This window comes from Ictalurus punctatus, chromosome 8 (assembly GCF_001660625.3).
Source record: "Ictalurus punctatus breed USDA103 chromosome 8, Coco_2.0, whole genome shotgun sequence".
Lineage (NCBI taxonomy): Eukaryota > Metazoa > Chordata > Actinopteri > Siluriformes > Ictaluridae > Ictalurus > Ictalurus punctatus.
In genome coordinates this window covers 31240194-31250193 of record NC_030423.2, presented here as the reverse complement: position 1 = coordinate 31250193, position 10000 = coordinate 31240194, and positions in this window count along the sequence as shown.

The window sequence follows — 10000 nt, the reverse complement described above, 5'->3', positions numbered from 1 at the left end:
GGCAATAGAGGTAGGAAATGGTTTAAGAAGGTACCTGAGATAGAGAAGGAAGGAGAGCATGGTGATGGAGTTTGTTTGGTGGGGGGAAGAAGGCCAGACAACACTTTTTGTTTAGGAAGTTAAGTGAATTTTATTTCAAATGCTTAACGGAAATTCAAATGCACATTTGACGTAATGGTGTGCAGAGCGAGGCTTCATGGAACACTGAAACAGTTGAAGCAAATGTGCTGTATTGTGTCGGGGTTTCTAAACAATCCGACACCCGTCTCCACAGTGACACCTAGTGGTCACTTGCAGGTGTTGATGTGAAACAACCTTGACAACGATTTAGACAAGCATTGACGAATTATAACCTACAGGTTGTTGGTGTTAAGCAAGGAAGTGTGTGGAGGAGCTGATAGAGTTCTCGATGGGTACGCTGCTGCCTTGGGTTTGAATCCTGGGTGACGTGTCGATGTTGTTGTAAGAGCAATTTAAAAATTAGTAGGGTTTTTTAATGTGTTGAGTTTAATATCTGTCTGACAGCTACATGAGATTGGTTTGTAACCTGTAGGCTCCTCATTGTGAATATAGGTAATTTTGGTCATTAAAAATGAAGATTAAATGCAAAACTGTCCAAATTCTCTCTCGATTACGTAATAAGCCACAACATCTGGCCACGTCTTTATTTTTATCAGGAAATATGGTGGGATTTCACATCAGATGATTAACAAGGCATCCTGAGGTGAGCACTGAGCATGGATCAGTACAAACACTACTGAATCATACATAATAAAACTGACCGGAGAACTGTTCAAATTATATATTAAACACTGGTTCATTGGTTCACCTGGAGTTCAACACCCCCTAGCAGCGAACCATCAACATTTCGAAACAGTTGTGACATAACGAAGCCTCATTTAATGAAATCACGTGACTTTCCTAATTTGATACACATGCCGAACCTCTGATTCAAAACAAAGATTCGCAGAAATTTCAAAGCTTCATGAAGCCATGTTTCAAAAGCGGCCAACACTAATTTGACATCTCTTTGACAAATGTTAATGTATATTGTTTAGAAGTTCACAGAGAAGTATAAGGAAAATAAGGAGTGTTTGTACAGATTTCTACTGCAATATGACCTGGTTGGGATTACACCTGTGAGAGTTCGGTGTGTTTCCAGGATTTAGGACTTCATAGCTTCACTGACCACTGGGACATTTCCAAGAATGTTTATACATCTGCAAAATTCAGATAAGACCTTTTGCATAATGAACTATGTATCCATTACTGCTGGTTCATTCGAAACTGATTGATCCACCTATCATGCTTCATTCATTTATGTTTTGTTTATTTGTGCCGTAGTGTTGTGTTGGTTCATTAATTTGGGTATTTAATTCATCAAACAAATTACAATTTAAGTTGCAATACTATTATTTTGGGTTTGAATTAGATTTGTTGGTTGTTTGTTTATTCTAAGTATTGTGTTTTGTGCTGTTTTGGGTTCATCAATATATAAATTGCTACTGTCCAGTACTTCAGTATATAGAGTTCTTCACTCCCCTTTTAGACTCTTACAGTTATTTTGAATGCAACCATTAGCAAAAGTGAATCCCCATTTTATCTAACTCATTGCAAAAGAAATTTAAGGTGAGATAGTTACAAGCTGACTACAATACAATTCTTTTAGCTTCTGCCTACACGCCAGTTGTAAGGCGCGTAGAGAGAGAGAAAAAGACAATTAAAAACTGGACTGCCTCAAGCATAGGAGAATTGCAAAGCTGCTTTGAGAATACGGACTGGGACGTGTTTTTGAATGAAAGCTCTGATTTGAATGAACAGGTTATTGTGGTTTCTGACTACATCACCTTTTGTGTTGAATCTTACCTACCAAAAGTCCTACTGTGTTTCCTAACAACAAAGACAAAGAGCTTAAAACTATTCTTATTATGAAAAAAGGATATTCCTATTAGGGACCAGTGAGAAAAAAAAAAGATAAATAAGGAGGTTAAAAGAGGAATTGGACGTGCCAAACTAAACTAGAGAAATAAAACAGGATAAAAATTTGTCCGAGGTGATATGAGGGCTGTCTGGTATGGAATTAAGAACATGGCAGATTGAAATACACCTAAGCAGGGAACAGTAAATGAGAAAGGCAATGTTAATTCCCTAGCTAATGATCTGAACTTGTTTTTACACACTTTGAGAAGCATGATTTTAGCATTGTTCTTGAAGGTTTTAAACAAACACGGAGCACCTCTACATCTCTGAAATGGTACCTTCCCTATACGATTAAACAGCTGAAAGCTCTACCTTTTAACAAATCCCCCAGACCGGATGGCATTTGTGGTAGAACCCTTAATCACTGTTTGGAGAAGCTCAGTGTGGTGTTTCAATCATTGTTTCAAGCTTCACTGGATCAGGCTTTAGTTCCTCAGTTATGGAAAACCTCTACTATAATACCTATTCCTAAGCAGGAGAAGTCTCGCTCTTTTAATGACTACCGGCCTATTGCATTAACTTCATTAGTTACCAAAGCCTTGGAAAGAAAGGTTAAGTCATGGCTTATGACAGTCGTGGGTGAGAAGTTAGATCCATTACAGTTTGTTTATCGTGCTAAGAGAGATGTAGATGATGCAAAACTTTGCTAGACTGCGGTTTGCTGATTTCTCCTCAGCGTTTAATACGTTGAATCCAATTAGTTTAGCAAAGAAACTCGTAAATGAATTTAATGTCAGTCACGGGCTGGTTTCATGGATCTTAGGCTTTTTAATAGGTGACAGCAGAGGGTCAAGATGAATGGAGTTTTTTCAGACACATTTTATACGTCTATTGGATCTCCACAGGGTTGTGTACTGGCATCGATTCTTTTCACACTTTATACAAATGCGTGCCGAAGTTCTCAGGATAATTGTCATGTTATTAAATATGTGGATGACACAGTTTTCCTATCCCTGCTATCACGTTCAGAGCGTGGTGATAGTCAGGCACTTAATGAGTTTATTATGTGGTGCACTGAAGCAGAGTTGCAGCTAAATATTACTAAACAAAAGAGATGGTGATTGATTTTAGAAAAAATGCTTCCAAGGTGCCACCAGTGTAGATTCATGATAAAACTCCTAATTCATGAGGAGTAGAAATATCTGGGAACTATTTTTGATACTACCTTAAAGTTTCAGCAGAACACACAGGACATTATTAGGAAGGCTCAACAAAGAATTTTTGTGAACTTGAACTCCTTTTACTAAAAAAAAAAATCTGTGGAGTTTAATGATTAGAGTTAATTATGAACGATGACGCGCACCCTTCAATACGCACTTTGAGATAATACCTCCAGGTAGGTGGCTTAGAAGTATTAAGTATCTGACCAACCTCTGTAAGTTTACTTTTGTGCCAGAGGCCACCCATCTTTGTCATTTTTAAAGGACTCTTCATGTTCTTTCTATTATTTACAGGTTTTTATGAGTGATTGAATTTGAAGCATGTTGTACTATGTGATTGGTTTATGTGTTTTAATATGGTTGTGTTATGTTTTATGTCTGAAATAAGTTTGTTTTATTTTTATACCCTACTTTAATTACCCGTTGTGGGATTTATAAAGTGATAAAGTATATATTGTATAAACTCCACTAAACTCCAATAAACTCCACTAAACTCCACTAACTTCCTTTAAAACACAGATGATTATGAAACTAACCCCCCATTGATTTAAAGGCTGCCTTCTCTCTCTCTCTCACACACACACACACACACACACACACACACACACACACACACACACACACGGGAGTGTCGCTGTGCCGCTGGCCACGCCCTAACCTACATTACTAAATTAAAATTCTATAATTATCTTCAGCTAACGAGGGGGTGTTATCACTGATTAAGGGAATGAAGTGTGTGTGTGTGTGTGTGTGTGTGTGTGTGTGTGTGTGTGTGTGTGTTGAGGGGTTATTGAACTGTTTTCATTACAATTTCAATCTCTTTTTCTTAACTCTCACCTTTTATCATCTCCAGCGTCGTTACGCTGCACTGTTTTTAATTAACCTTGTTAAGTAAGTGATGGAGTGTTTCACCTCTCCTGTGACACACACACACACACACACACACACACACACACACACACACACACACACATGCAAGCTGTTCATTTTGCATTATTTTTGCTCATTTTTCCATGAGCTACTCAAAATTTTGTAGAGGAGTGACATGATGACATCACTGAAAGAGAGCCCGCCAATCAGGAGTCATCATGGACCATGTTCTACTTGTGCTTTTACACACTTCCTGTCGTACACTCTGCCAGTCTGTGACATTTTCAGCCTCAGAAAAGTGTTTTAAATGAGTGACATGACATCATTCTGAGAAATAAGACAATTTCAGAGAATAAAATAAAAAGTGACCCTGAAGTTTGTACTGAAAATCTGTAGCACTTCATGACTCATGCAATATACAGCTGTGCAAGAATAATGACTCATAATCGCACTGGTGTCACCCAGAAGGTTCCTTTTTTAATTCTGGTTCCTGTCAAGGTTTCTTCCTCATGTCAACACAGGGAATTTTTCCTCACCATCATCACCTCTGGCTGCTCATAATAGTCAAATTTATATCTGTGTCCAGATTTCTGTAAAGCTGCTGTGTGACAATGTCCATTAATTATTAAAATCTATATACATAAATTCAAATTAAATTGAAGAGGAGTGACATAATGACATCATTCTGAAGAGGAGTGAGGCAGACGTGGTGATGCGTGAGGCAAAGCGGCATGGTGAGGTGAGGAAGGTGTGGTGAGGTGAGGTGAGGAAGGTGTGGTGATGTGAGGCGAGGAAGGTGTGGTGATGTGAGGCGAGGAAGGTGTGGTGATGTGAGGCGAGGAAGGTGTGGTGATGTGAGGTGAGGAAGGTGTGGTGATGTGAGGTGAGGAAGGTGTGGTGATGTGAGGTGAGGAAGGTGTGGTGATGTGAGGCGAGGAAGGTGTGGTGATGTGAGGCGAGGAAGGTGTGGTGATGTGAGGCGAGGAAGGTGTGTTGATGTGAGGTGAAGAAGGTGTGTTGATGTGAGGAAGGTATGGTGATGTGAGGTGAGGAAGGTGTGGTGATGTGAGGTGAGGAAGGTGTGGTGATGTGAGGCGAGGAAGGTGTGGTTATGTGAGGTGAGGTAGGTGTGGTGATGTGAGGCGAGGAAGGTGTGGTGATGTAAGGTGAGGAAGATGAGGCAGGTGTGGTGATTTTGAGCCGAGGAAAGTGAGGAAGGTGTGGTGACGCATGCAGTGAGGAAAGCATGGTGAGATGTGAGGTGAGGCAGGTGTGGTGAGGTAAGGTGAGGCAGGTGTGAGTATATTAAAGGTAAACTTGAACATATGCTCTGTCCAGCCTCACAACTGTGATCGTCACTGATCTCTCAGAAAACTAACTGACACCAAGTGCTTTTCACAGAAATGGAACCAAGAAGTGAATGTTCTCGGCCACATCACCTCTGCTCTGTATTTACATTTACATTTTATTAGAGATGCACCGATACTAACTTTCTCAGTCGATACTGATAACCGATACCGATAGTTCTGCCTTTTATACCTTCTTATAAATTAATAATGATTAATTCCACAATTCTGAAAGAAATGCAAATAAAAACTTTATTCTCTCCATTTCAGCAAGTTGTTTCACAGTAACTGTTTTCATAAACACAAAACACATTACTCACATTAACATTAACACATGAACTAAACTGAATTTTATTCATTCATATTAACATTGACTGAATTGTAAAAAAGCTCCTGCGAGTCTCACATTCAGTCTCCACAAACACAAGCATTTCTACTCCATCACTGACATCAAACTGGTCATATATAATATCAACCTTTTTTTGATGATATTAACTCATTAACATTAACTACAGATGAAATATACTTCTCTATAAATATATTTTTCTGTGCAATATATACTTTTTGTCAACTCATCTTTATTTAAATCTTTCAACAGTGTACTGGCCCTTTAATCTAGTGCGAGCAGCGCGGGAGGCACGTGGGGTGTGTTTGTGTGTGTGTGTGTGTGTGTGTGTGATTAGACTTAATGCCGCTTCACTACTGCAGTGTCCGGTGTAAAATGTTAACGGTACAGAGATTACACACTGCAGTTTTATCGTCATTCCACACAAGAGACATCTTTACACACAGCACCAAATCCATGTGTTTGCCCGCCCTCTTTTGATTGACAGGATATAATCGGCTCTGATCACCGGATGTTTTTAAACTGTTGGCTGATACATCGGTGCATCTCTAGTTTTTATTCATTCATTATTTTTCTTACTTTCATAAATTTCAAAACTAAAAATCAAGAATTTAACTTCACACTAACATTTGATGATGTCATAATGACTGTTACAGTAGCTGACCAATCAGAAGCTTCACTTTAATTTTAGTTCTGTTTTCTATTTTTGAGAGAGGAGGTCCCACACACACACACACACACACACACACACACACACACACACACACACTTAAAGGCAGCAATTAACAGTCATTTCAGTTTAGAAATGTTTTCCTCCATACGAGCGTGTGTGTGTGTGTGTGTGTGTGTGTGTTTTGCCAGCATACTTTAGAAAAATGGTCTGAGCCGATAAGCCAGAATAATCCACACTGTCTACACAACGGAGTGTGAAATCTGTCTCACTTTCCTGTCTGTCTCTTCATGGATATCTGTATGTATGTGTATGTATGTGTGTGTGTGTGTGTGTGTGTGTGTGTGCCCGCCCTGTCAGGCTCCAGTAAAAATACAGAGTAGAGAGCATCTCTGTGGCCCTGTGTCTGACACTGTGCTCCAAATCTCTCTAACAGCCTCTTCCCTACAACATGCACCAGCATGTCATTATTGTCTCTCCTCTCCCGTCTCTCTCTCCTGTCTCTCTTCTTCATTCTCTGTTCTCCTCTCTCCCCTCCAGGCTCTCTCTCCCATCTCCCTCTCCTGTCTCTCTCTCCAAACTCTCTCCTCTCTTCTTCTTTCGTCTCTCTTTTTCCATTTCTCTCTCTCCTGTCTCTCTTTTTCCATCTCTCTCTCTCCTGTCTCTCTCTCCTGTCTCTCTCTCCTGTCTCTCTTTTTCCATCTCTCTCTCTCCTGTCTCTCTCTCCTGTCTCTCTCCTGTCTCTCTCCTGTCTCTCTCCTGTCTCTCTCCTGTCTCTCTTGCTCCTGTCTCTCTTGCTCCTGTCTCTCCTCTGGACACTGGTTATTTATTAGTTAGTTCTACCCTGTTGCTTGAATCTGTAATATCACTCTGCTCATAGTTTTTAATAAACACAGAGATCATGCAGGACTGAAATGATAAAAGACCATTTTACATCAATAAAAACAAACACACTGCACAAATATTGTAATCTCTGGTCCACATTCACAGTAAATAAAATCGTTAGCAGACTCTTTGTGCTAAACTGCTTGCTACAAAAATGGACTAAGGACATCAATTTGGATTTTATTGACAGCTGGGACATTTTGTGGAAAAGGCTGTGGTTTTATTGCAGATTCGATGTGAGGCTGAAACTCTGTGAGTTGATCAGTAAGCTATGAGAAGACAATCAACCACATCTGTAAAAGATCATATAGTGAGTAATGAAAACTCCTCCAGTGCAGACACTTTAGAGTGGTCAGGTGAAGGAATCAGGTAAAGTGAAGTAAAGTTACAGAGAGTAGAAGTGTGTTGTTTTTAAAATGTAAAAAAATGAAAATGAAACAGATGGCTCAGTCAGAGGACAATAGACTCCTGTACAATGTGATGTTCCTGAGACACACTGCAATCTGGGCCTGGTGTTTGGAACGTATCCCAGCTCAGATACGTCAAACATTATTTATGATTTACAAATTATGATTTTATCCATGTCACAATTTCCCCAGGAGCGTAATGCCCATGCAGACATACTTTTATTTCTCAACTAAAACACAAAGAAAGACGAGGCAATCTTAACAGAGACACAATATTCAAGGAACTACAACTAACAGGAAGACATGCAGAGTTTATACAGGGTCTACAGCAGGAGGTTTACACAGCAGGACAGGAAGTGAGTCATAATACAGAAGAAGAGATTCTTACATCGAATCAGGTTGCCCTCTGGCAGTGTGGAGGGGAACTGTCCATGTCAGCATAAGCTGCTGCAACAATTTTATCCATCCATCCATCCATCCATCCATCTTTTATACCGCTTTATTCTTTTTAGGGTCACGGGGAACCTGGAGTCTATCCCAGGGAGCATGGGGCACAAGGCGGGGTACACCCTGGACAGGGTGCCATCACAGGGCACAATCACATACACACTCACACACCCATTCATACACTACGGACACTTTAGACACACCAATCAGCCTACCATGCATGTGTTTGGACTGGGGGAGGAAACCCCCGCAGCACGGGGAGAACATGCAAACTCCACACACACAGGGCCACGGTGGGAATCGAACCCCCGATCCTGGAGGTGAGGCGAACGTGCTAACCACTAAGCCACCGTGCGCCCGCAACAATTTTATCTTTTTTAAAATTTTGTGAAGAATTGATGAAGAATCTAACAAGACACAAAATCTCTTCATAAAGGAGTCAGCATTTAGAGTCAGCATTTTAAGTTCAAAAGTTATGTCAATATTTACATGAGGAAAGTTCCACATATTCAGAGTCACGTTACATAGCTGCTTACATGGATTTACTGAGTTCCACATTCAGATTATTGAAATCACCTGCATGTAGTTCAAACTTTTGAGGATGCACAATTTGTCTTGAGTAGAAGCTTCTGAGATGTGGATTTACAATATCATCGAGGCCGCCGCCTTTTAACAAAAACACTCACCTTTAAAACTTAAAAAAAAATGCAAGAAGAAGCCTTTATTTGTCACATTATACATTACAGCACAGTGAAAGTCATTCTTCACTTATCCCAGCCTGTTAGGAAGCAGAGATCAGGGTCAAGGACCAGTGTCAGGTTCAGTGGCAGCATGGCAGTGCTGGGGCTTGAACCCCCAACCTTCTGATCAGTACGATGTTTCATGTCTTGATTCTTGGGGTTTTTTTTTTTGTGTTTTGGCTCCAACCTTGATTTGGGATTTGTGTTCAGCATTGTTTTTCTGTTTAATAAATATCACCTGCTAATAATAAAACTAATCACAGTGAATCTGAACACAGGTGTGTAACAGGAGTAATGAAACGGTGGTGGTGGCTGCTGGGAAATGCGGTCAAAGGCGGCCATTTTGTGAGGCTGCAATGTATCATCATGATTCAGAAAACAGGTCAACTCACTCAGCTAGCCATGTGTCCATTAGTGGCATTTTCACAGAGGGATTTTTTATATGTATAAAGGAACTAGCTACTGGCAGACGCATGTGCACTGTTTCCGTTAGCTCTGAAATGCATGGCTCTGTGTGGTGGTGCTACTCAAAAAGCAGATGAGAAAATTATGAAAAAGTGAAGCATATTGTGGTGTGTGTGTGTGTGTGTGTGTGTGTGTGTGTGTGTGTGTGTGTGTGTGTGTGTGTGTGTGTGTGTGTGTTTGTGTCTGTAAAGTGCAAAGGTTGTGGCTCCCTCTATGTCCTACAGGGGGCAACAGAACTAAAGCCATAAAATAATACAGCTCTCATTGGATTTCCCCCACTCTACTTTTTCATCTCTTCTATTCACTTTAATAACACCAACATTAAAACACCTAGGAAAGACCTCTGACCGGTGACCTCTGCTGAGCCATTTATTCAGTACATACTGATCAGTATAAGTGGTAATCATGAATACAATCCGGACATACTATGAGGTGTGGATTCTGACAGCTCTTCCATGCCAGTCCCGTTGCATTATGGGATAGCGCAGTATCCACAGTGTCCAGTGGTTCCATGCTGAAGAATCGGAGTGGAAACAGTAGGTCATCCGGGTATTTCTCGACTACTGTGTTACGAATACTGAGAATTCGGACATACTACTCCTTTGGCGTACTGCTTTCCACCTACTGTGTAGTAAGGTAGTAGGGATAGTCAGATGCAGCTTCATTGATGGGAGAAGGTGTTTG